Here is a 10,613-nt window from a genome sequence, read left to right as displayed (position 1 = left end):
TTGCCTGTGGGAGGCCTCTCTGGCCTCAGCGGGGCAGCCCAGGGGGCTTCCACCAGTGCACAGACCAGCCCAGAGGCTCAGCGGAGGCGAGTTCTAAGAGCCCACGCGAGCCTGCCAGCCTGACACCAAACATCGCCTACTCAGGGCCCTTTCTCCAGCTCCACGAGCGCGTTGCCTCCCCAAGTAAGGATACTCCCAGCACCACCACAGAATGGCACAATTCCTGCCTGTATTCCTTCATCAAATAATTGTGAGCAGCTTGGGCAAGTGAGGCTTGGCAGAAGGGCTGGGGGCACAGATGGGACCAGGGTGGCAGAGGAGAACCAGAACCCCAAGGCCGGGTTAGGGGCCCTCCCTCCATGAGGGGGGCACAGAATCCCCTCCTCCCTCCAAGGATGGTTACGGACTGTGGGACCTAGAGGCATTTCAGCGGGGCTGTGAGCCATGGGGTTATATCTCTGAGCCTTGCGGCCCGTTGCTTTCCAGAGCTCCCCCTGGTGTCTCAGGGAGCTGCTGGGCCAGAGCAGCCTGGGCCTCAGGAGGAATTACTGTTCTCATCACCTTGGGTTCACCTTCCCCCACTTTTGGAGCTGTGGTCTTCTGGACATAGAGGAAATGCCCACAGAAGATGACAGCCTGCACTCCTCTCCCTGGTTGGTAGCAGTCCTTGAGTGTCCCTGGGAGACCCCACTGGGTCAGGGCAAAAGACGGAGCACTATAGAGGGGGCGTCTGCCTGGAACGTTCCTTAGTGGGTTTCTTTGGGAGAAGAGCTCAGGTGGCTAATTAAGAACCTGGGTGTCTGGGAACCTGAGTCAGGCCACCTCTCAATCTTTCTACCTCCACTGGCCTTGTCTTCGGGATGGGGGGAAAATCCCGTGTTAGAATGAAGGTTCGGGCGATTATCAAAGGGGTATCAGGGAAGCCTGCATGGAGGAAGTGGCCTCTGAGCTGAGCATCATTAAACAATCTTACATCACTTCTTAATTGTTTACAAGAGGAGAAGAACTAATGGGTATGGTTTTATGTATTATAAAGTAAGGCTCTCTAACTTGAAAATAAGGTAATATTTTCATGCTTACCCTATTTGAATGATCCAAGTCCTTCAAAGAGCACACTTTCACAGAGAGCGTATTCGCAGGTGGAGTGGGAACCCTGCAAGGGCATGGGGACGGAAGAGGCAGAGACATGGACCATGAGGGGAAGCATGAGGCCCGTATAAAGCCTGCTGATGGGATGGGTTTGCTGGAGCAGAAAGGAAGGGGGAGGGAGGTGGCCTGCAACCCAAGATGCCTGGACCCCAAAGCCTCCTGGAGATCCCAGTGGGGGTCTGTATGGCCAACCCACCTCACGGGGAACTCACCCTGCACTCCTGTACTCCAGCACTAGCTGGCTTTGCCTCAGTCACCTTCACTTTTGACTGGAGGCTCATGCACCAGCACCAGCGTCTCCCATGGCTAGAAGCTCTGCCCATTTATTATCCAGATCTTTGATGAGTTTAAAAATGGGGCGCTGATTCATTATTATTTAATGAGTATGTTTCCTCCAGAGAGAACAGGCTCTCCAGAGAACAAGCAGCTTGGATGATGCCTTCAAAGGCTCAGAAACGCTTGGGAGCCTCTGGGGTAGGGATCAGCTGGGAGAAGGGAGGAAGGCAAGCTGGTCTGAGGACCTTGACCCCCAGGTCCTGTCTGGAAGTGGCTCCCTGGGGTTGACTCGGGAAGCCTTGCTCAATCCTGAGTCAAGTTTATATGACCTCCCTGTGTCAGGGAGGTCATTCCATCACGGCACTGAGCTCCTGGCACGCTGACTTCTTCTCACCTTGTCCAGCCAGTCAGTGTTCGCAGCACGCCCGCCCGGGGCAGTGGTAAGATGTGATGAGATGGACAACCTCCCACCCACCCCGTCCCTTTCCCAAGGCCCCTCAGCTCCCTCCATCCCCCATACTGCTGTCCAAATAGGTAGGTTAGGAAAACGCAATTTCTCCCTCACAGCTGATTCACTGTTTGGGCGTCCCTGAGCCCAAACAGATTCCCATTAAATCCCACTAATGGAACAAAAAAACTTCCAAGTATTTTAACTTTATAAAACCCTGACACAATGAGCTAAAATCCACTCATGAAAGTGAGTATATCTATAAAGATATATTTTTTTTTTCTCTCATCTGAGTGATAAAAACATTCCTTGGTAGATTCTTGAATGCTGGAGGAAAGCCTTCTTTTCTCTAAGTTCCTCTTTAGGAAGTTAGCTTTGAACTTTAAAACGATTGTAAGGTTTTCTGTTTCCGGAGTAAAAAAGCATTTGGCACAGGGACAATTTTTCCTGGTGCCTGAGATATCAGAGCCGGTCTCTGGAAAGCCCATGCTTTCCACGGGGTTCTGGCCTCTTTGGAACCCGTTCAGAGTCAAGATCAAAGTCATTCGCAGTTGGTGAACTTGGGTTCCAAGTCAAGGGTGAGACATGGAGAGATTCTAGCTCGGGGTCACGATGAAGCCATCATGATGTTCAATCTAAGATAAACAGACCCACCTAGGCTATGTTTGGGAAAATATTATTACGGCTGATTTGTGTATTCATTGGAGAAATATCACAGAAATTGTCAAAATAAAGGAGCATGGGTAGATGTGACCACATCTAACCTTGGGCCCCAGGCTCAGTCACTGTCTACTTTTTCCTCTCTCTCCGAATTGTCTATAATCTTCTAAGGCTGTTTGCTTTAAGTCAGAATGTCCTAAATTTAAGGTGGTCCTCACCCCTAGTTTAGAAATCATGCTCTCTGCCAGGGCCAGGCTGCCTCTACCGCATGCTGGCTGTGTGACCTGAGCTGAGTCAGTGAACCTCTCTGAGCCTCTACATCCTCCATTGTACAAATGGGGGAAATGGCACAAGGACGGTAACGATCATTAGGATTGTCCTGGGTGTTCCATGAGATGATGAACATAAAGGGCTTGGCTTTCACTGTTGTTATCCCAGTCGGCCTAGAGGATAAAAAATAGATCCTCTTTCCCAGGATAAACATTGACCTTAAGGAGTAGAGAATTTATCAGCTCACATTGAAAATTGAGCACTAAGCATGAAAGTGTACATAGAACCCTCAAGTGTAAAGAGAACTGGCTTCCGCTGGCCAGTTCGTCCAACCTGCTCCAAGCGCTCTGAGCCTGGCCAGCTTTGGGAAACTCCCTTCCCTGCACGTGCCATTCGGGTCTCCCTTCCCTGCATGTGCCATTCGGGTCAGCTGGGGAGACTGCACACCCGCCCAAGGTGTCTGCACATTGGACCCGATGATGATTTCCCTCCAGTGAATATTTCTCGGTAAGAGAAGGCATTTTTTTTCCTGGCACAACCACAGGGCTCCAATCTTTAAAAACGAGTCTGATCACTGTTGGCATGGAAAGAATTTGAGGAAATCAACGATGGATGAACCTCCTAGACGTAGGGCTCCATCTGTAAGGAGAGCGTATTAGCTTCTCGTTGCTGCCGCAACATGTGAGCACGTACTTAGCGACTTCAAACGGCACAGATGCACCATCTTCCAGTTCTGGAAGACAAGAGTCCAAAATGGGTCTCCCTGCGCTAAAACCAAGGTGTTAGCTGGGCCACTTTTCTTCTGGAGTCTCTGGGGGAAAACATTTCCTTGTCTTTTCCAACTTCCAGAGGCCACCCACTTTCCTTGCCTCGTGGCTTCCTCTTCCATCTTCAAAGCCAGCAATGGTAGCACCTGCAAATCTCCCTGACCCTCCTGCCTCTTTTTTTTTTTTTTTTTTTTTTTTTTTAGTGTGGATGCTCCAATGGCTTTATTAACTCCTTTCTGCGGGTGGCAGGACCTTGTAGCTAGAGAGCTGGGAAGGAACCAGGAAGCGGTGGTCTCAGTATGGGTCATTAAAGGGGTACAGAGGGTGCCCTGCATCTCTCGGGACCCTCTTCCCATCCACTGTGAGCATGGGCACAATGTATCGCCAATTTTTATTCAGAGCATCTAGTTGCTTCATCTCATCTGGGCTAAAGGTAAAGTCAAACACCCGGATATTCTGGAGGATACGTGAAGGGGTGATACTCTTGGGGATGCAGATCACTTTCCACTGGACCTGCCACCTGAGCAGGATCTGAGCTGGAGACCGGCCATACTTTTCAGCCAGGGCCAGGACCACTGGCTCCTCAGGTAGGACCAGTTCATCAGGATCACGCCAAGCTCGATCAGAGGAGCCCAGAGGGCTATAACCGGTCACCTCCAGGCCGCGAGCTTGGCAGTGGGCAATCAGCTCCTTCTGAGCCAAGTACGGGTGACATTCCACCTGGCCCGGATCGCTCTTCCAGGTGCCCAGCCCAATCAGGGGCATCTTCTGCCCAGTGTGCAGGAGGACACATGAAGCCGCCACTGCCCCCTCGGCTGGAGCACAGAGCGTGAACCCTCCTGCCTCCTTCCTATGAGGACCCTGGTGATTACACTGGGAACCCTGGCCTGACCATGTGATTTGAGCGTCTGTGATGAGCGCCAGGTTCTGCAGGATCAGAGAACCCCACCAGGCGGGGCTTGGAGTGTGGTGGCTGGCCAGCTGCAGCCGGAGGACTTCTCAACTTGTCATGTAGTCCGGTGCTGTGATCATCGGACCCGCTCGTCCATCCCCGCCCTGGCCGAAGGCATGTGGGTTCTCAGTATTTGCTGGGCAGAGGAAGGGGTCAATGGATGAACAGAAGTCTCTGGACTTCACTGTGGACAGAGTGGGCCCCGCCCTCCAGGGACGAGCCCTGGAGGACAGAGATCTAAGGAGCAGGGAGGTGGCACAGGTGGGACACCAGCATGGACCCAAGCATCAGTCTAAGCTGGAAGCCATGGCTGGAGCCCTGTCAGGAGGAATGAAAGGAGAAACCAAGTTGGGTAGAGAGCACAGACTCAGGAAGAGTCAGAAACACTAAGAGATCCAGGCTCTGGGGAGACAGCTGCTGTGATCTGGGGGCTGGGCAGCCCGCAGCTGGGTCCTCGAGGGTCTTGTTGGTGTGGGGAGGTCCCAGACACCCACCAGCCGTTTCGTACATACTGGATGTGCCCTGCTGATGGCCCAGCAAGGTTTGGGTTATTTATAGTTAAAGCACACGGATTCATGAACACGGCAATAAATGGCAGAGAATCATGGTGGCAGGAACCTCAGACAGCAGTGGTCTTCACCCTCTCAGGGCCTGATGCCAGCCGTGGATGGCCCTGCCCCCACCCCGCCCCCTCCCCCCCGGAAACGTGCAAACCCACACTCCTGCACAAGGTTTCAGCAGACTTTCCGCCTCGCCGAGGTTCAGGCTCAGAAGGCTGAGCTGAAGCAGGATTTGTCAGAACCCCTGGAGGGCTGGTTACAACATGACGCCGTCCCCACCCCTGCCTGCCCAGGGCTGCTGGCTGAGTGGCTCTGGGGGAGAGCCCAGGATTCTGCACTTCTTCAAAGCCCCCAGATATTGTTGCTTCTCAAAGTGAGCCACCGTCTGGGAACCCTGGGCATATAGGGACGGAAAAAAGCCTGAGTTCGGAAGAGGAATGAACTCTGTGCTATCTGGTTCATCCAGGTGATTCCAACTCAGCGTTTCCGGATTTGTCGATCATTGACTTTGCACGTTTACAATTTTTGACATTTCCATGTACCACTGGTGCTATTAACAGTTTCTACAGATTGGCTTTAAATTAAATCCTCTACTTATTTTCACCCCAAGCATTAATACCTATGAAATCGCAGGTTTGATGTGCGAATTGGAATTTTTCTAAAGTACATAAACTATGTAACTATTAACTTTTTGATGTTTGAAGTGCTTCTAAAAATTGGTTTGCAGCCACTGGTTTAAATCCCAGGCAGCTGGAAGGAGAACAGGGGACTATCCAGATTCATCCCAATTCTCTGGATATTTTGGTGAACCCTCCTCAGGGCCTGAGTCACCTCCCTCCCACCTGCAGGCCTCTGGAGAGATCACAGGATCTCACCAGGAGGCATGCAGAGGCACTGGAATGCTTCTAGCGCTGCACAGACAAGAGAAGTTTCCAGAAGGACAAGAGAAGCCAGAGGAGTCATCTTTGGGATGATGAGCCACATCAGGGAATTCCCTCCTGCCTGCTCTATGGGGACCCTGGGGCCCAGCCCAGAGCAGACGCACCTGTGTTCAACGTGTGGGTGGACAGTAGCCACCCAGAACACAAGGCCACAACTGACAAGGTCAACTTCATGTCCTAACCCAGAGAGTTGACAGCCTAGAGACACCACAAATAAGGGAAGCCAGTGTTGGACCACTGGGAAGTGATGCCCAGGAATCCCTTCAAGCTAGGATAAGAAAAAGGTTTTAAGAAATATTATTGGAAAAATACAAGCAGCCTGCGGAGGACAGAGAACCAGAAATGGGAGACGGGAAAGCTACATCTCTCTCTCTCTCTCTCTCTCTTCCTCTCTCCCTCCCTGGGCTTTCTTCTTCTGCCTGTGTGCTGTCTATCTCTCTGTCTGTCTCTCCACACTGGCTGCACAGCTACACCTACACATGGATTGTCCTGGCCAATTAAAAATGCCTCTTCCACCTGGGCGCCTGGGTTTCTCAGTTAAGCGTCTGCCTTTGGCGCAGGTCATGATCCCAGGGTCCTGGGATGGAGCCTCTCATCGGGCTCCCTGCTCAGCGGGGAGCCTGCTTCTCCCTCTCCCCCTGCCGTTCCCTCTGCTCGTGCTCCCTCTCTCAAATAAATAAATCAAATCTTTAAAAAAAAAAAAAGGCCTCTCCCACCCCCATAGCCATCCAGTCCAGATCCCCCTGCTAACTGGCCCGATCCCCATCTCAAGTCATCTCTGGGAGAGTGAATCCGACTGGCTCAGCGCAGCCTCCAGCTTGGATTCCTCCTGGGTCAAAGGTCCACTCCCTTCCAGCCAGCTGTGGCTAGGGGGCGGGGGCCAAGGGCACTCTGGGTCCTTCCCCTTCCAGGACTGAGGATGGAGCGAACCTCCCAGAAAGGCACTCCAGAACTGGAGGGAAGGATGGCCACTTTCTGATAAAAGGACTGGTTCCCCAGAGCCATTTTGAGAAATTGGGTTGGGATTGAGATATTCCCAACCAGCGATACAAGTACCCTTTTCATTCCTTCGCCAGTTGTTACGAACTGAATATTCACGTCCCACCCCCCCCACCCCCGCCATTCAAATGTTAAAGCTCAAACCCCCAGTGTAATGGTATCTGGAGATGGGGCCTCTGGGAGGTGAGTAAGGGCAGATGAGATCAAGAGGCTGGTGTCCTTATGATGGGATAACTGACCTTCTAGTGACCTCTCCCTGTCTCCTCCCCCCCCCCCACTCGCTCTCCTGCACACACCCCAGGGGAGGCCATGTGAGGACATGCGTAGAAGGTGGCTGCTGTCTGTGGGCCAGGAAGTGGGCCCTCCCCAGAGCCCTGCCATACTGCTCCCCGATCTCACACTTCCAGCCTCCGGAGCTGTGGGAGAATAAATCTCAGTTGTTGAAGCCACCCGCTCTGTGGTATTTTGTGAAGGCAGCCCGAGCTGACTAAGACACCAATACCGGTCTTGTCATTTTTAGCAGGCCTTTTTATAAACGCTCTAGAATGTGGGTTGATAGATGAGTTCACAGCAACTCCGACATGCAAATGGCCCCACAACTAGAACTCCACAAAGACCCAGTGTTGAGTGTGCAACTCCCTGCATATAAATATCCCTGTTTGGCTCTGGAGACAACATGCCCACTTTTAGGTAGTGTCTGTTTTGCGCTGTGACTGGGAGCCGGGCTGCCCTGGCCGGCCTCCCTCGGCCTGGGTCCAGCAGACCTTGGCCCACAGGCAGGCGGGAGCTTGCCACGGGCGGTGGCCAGGGGAGGCCGCTCACCCAGAAGGAGTGGTCCTTGTCCCCAGCTCACTCCCTCCTACTGCTCACAGCCTGTCTGATGCCTGGATTTGGAAAACCTGAAAGGGGGTCAGCTTCCATTAATTAGGTAAAAGTTTTCTTAATGACGGGAAAACACTGCAGGAGCTAGTTCAGGCTTCACTTTGAGAAAGTAGGTTGAGCCCTCGCCTCCCCCATCCAGCTGAGAGTGACGGCTGTCACCAACATGCCCAGAGGGGACGGGACTCTCAGGAACTGCCACCAGCCAGTCCCCGTGGACAAGGCATAGATTTCACTCACTGGGACAGAGCCAAGGTTCTCTGATGACCCTTGATTCCTTTGTTTCAAACCTTATACCTGCTTTTTTATATTGAGAATTATACACATTTTACAATCTTGAGTTCTTGTTACATTAAAAAGTAAAAACAGGGGCACCTGGGTGGCTCCGACTCTTGATTTCAGCTCAGGTCATGATCTCGGGGTTGTGGGATGGAGCCCAGAGTTAGGCTCCGTGCTCAGCGGGGAGTCTGCTTCTCCCTCTCCCTCTGCTTCTCCCCCACTTGTGCTCTCTCTCTCTCTCTCTCTCTCAAATAAAATCTTTTAAACAAAACTAAAAAATAAAAAGTAGAAACAATTTAAACAAATGGATCATTTACTTACTTGCAAAGAGTAAAAAGAGTAGGGAGTATCACTTGCTGACGTGGTGCCGGGCACCCTAATCTCATTTAATCCTTGCCCTAGGACTGCACAAACGAGAGAGGTTTCCGGAGGGAAAGAGAAGCCTGAGGAGGGGTACTCTCAGGTCTGGGATGATGGGAGATGTCAGAAATGGACCTTGCTTGCTCTGCTGGGACTCCGAGCAAAGGAGCACGTCTGTCTCCAGACCCTAGGGCCCGTTCAGAGTCAGAACCACCCTCAACGAGTGAATAAAGGAAACCCACCGAGGCCATGACCGACCAGCTCTACCCTGTGTCAGCTAGGTATGGCGCAGCCCCCTGCAGATGGGAGGCTGAGGATCGAGGCTGTGTCAGGGGCCCAGGGAGACCTATCCCAAGAGCCCCGAAAGGGCGAGCTGGGAGGGCACACGCTGTCATCCCCTCCGCCCCCAGGTCCCACGGCTTCAGCCTGACTTGGACTTCAGGGAAGGAAGAAGGCCACCCAATATTTGCTGGGCTGCACAGGAAGTGAGCTGCTAGGAGGCCACGCACCCCCACTCGCTGAGATGCCTGGGCCTGGCCATCCTTCTCACCAGGGTAACCGAGGGCCACAGCCACTGTGGGGAGGGCCCCTGCCCCTGGCTTGAGCCCCTGCCCCCTAACTGCCCCGGGGACCCCATGAAGGGGGAAGGAGGGGCTCGCCGAAAAGGCTCAGCCCCCAGAGAAACAGGGCTGGTCTGGCCTTGCTTCTGGTTTTGTCCCCTGCTACGTGCTCTGTCTGATCTTTGCTCACTGCTTCGTAAGCACGTGCTTGGCCTTCCCCTGGGTCCACTGAAGCCATTCCTTTTCTCTCAGCAGCAGGGCAGGGCCCTGGGGCCTGTAAGACCCGGGTTCGAATTCTGCCTCAGCCACTTACCAGCTATATAGCTGTACGATCTTAGGCAAGTGCCTGAGTTTCTCTGAGGAGGGCATGGCCGGGAAGGGCAACCAGGGCAACCCGAAGCAGACGAGGCCCCAAGAGAGGGGGCGGGAAGGCCTGGCGGAGGACCCAGGCTGAAAGACCAGTGGGTGTGATGCATGGTTGGGGACTGGGGGACAACGCAGGGGCAGGGTGCTGGGGCCTCGCCCACATGGGTCTGAAGCCGGAAGGGTGGCAGACACTGGAAAGAAGGGGAAGAAAGTGAGCCCCTGGTGCCGTGTACAGCTGGGCGCTGGACGCTGGGGCCTCTGGCTGGTGTCTGACCAGTTTATGTTCCAGAAATCCCTACCGTCTCCTGCCCACGCCTGAGGGAGCCAGGAAGCCCTGGTCAGGCCACAGGGGCCCCAGTCGCAGCAGCCCCTGTCGGTAACAGGAGAGCAGAGAAGCTAAATCCTCTCCGACCCCAGTGGCCAACTAACCACAGAGGCCAGCGTCAGCTCAGGACACTGGCCTGGGTTCCACGCCGGTCCTGGAAAGGCCGGCTCTGGCCTCCACACTGCCCCACCCCCCACCCCGCCTGCGGGGCAGTGTTGCCCCTCAGCGATTTCTGGAAGCAGGAAAGGGGACTGGCCAAAGACGTGGTTCTCAAGGCATGCTCTTCAGACCACTGGAAGTGGCAGCAGTGGCTGAGAACCTGCTAGAAATACAAGCTCTTGCCCCATCCCCCACCCTCCTGCAACAGAAGCTCTGAGAGTGGGGCCCAGCAGTCTGTGCTTTAACCCCCTGAGGCCCGCACCTGTGTGAGGACCACTGCTTCACAGCCTAGAGAAGAAACGCTCCAACAAGGACATGGAACAACGTGGAACAATGTGGAACAGCAGAGCCGCCTCTCACAAGCCGATGTCACAGGAAGAAGTCAGACACAAAAGAGAACATTCTGAACTCTTCCATAAAGTACCAAAACAGGCCAAGAGTCATCCATGCTCTGAGGTCAGAGGTTACCCTCAGAGGCAAGGCAGGGGAAGGGGTGGAGAGACTCTCCCGAGTGGTGGTGACCTTCTCCTTCCGGGTCTGGGCGCTGCTCCCACAAGGTGTAAACTTTGGGCAATCCGTACGCTTACGATATGGGCGCTATCCGCCTCCTGCTATACTTACATTAAAAAAAATTTGTTTTTAACCAAATGAAAGGGCAAAATA

At 53.5% G+C, this 10,613-nt stretch overlaps 1 protein-coding gene across 3 annotated transcripts in view; it reads left to right on the top strand.

Moving 5' to 3' along the window:
- NGEF (neuronal guanine nucleotide exchange factor) overlaps positions 1-10,613 on the top strand; it is a 102,967-nt gene that overhangs the window by 1,533 nt on the left and 90,821 nt on the right. The gene's annotated exons all lie outside the window — the stretch shown is intronic.

Source organism: Zalophus californianus, chromosome 3 (assembly GCF_009762305.2).
Source record: "Zalophus californianus isolate mZalCal1 chromosome 3, mZalCal1.pri.v2, whole genome shotgun sequence".
NCBI lineage: Eukaryota > Metazoa > Chordata > Mammalia > Carnivora > Otariidae > Zalophus > Zalophus californianus.
The sequence above is the reverse complement of the archived record's forward strand: the minus strand, read 5'-3'. Positions and strand labels throughout refer to the sequence as shown.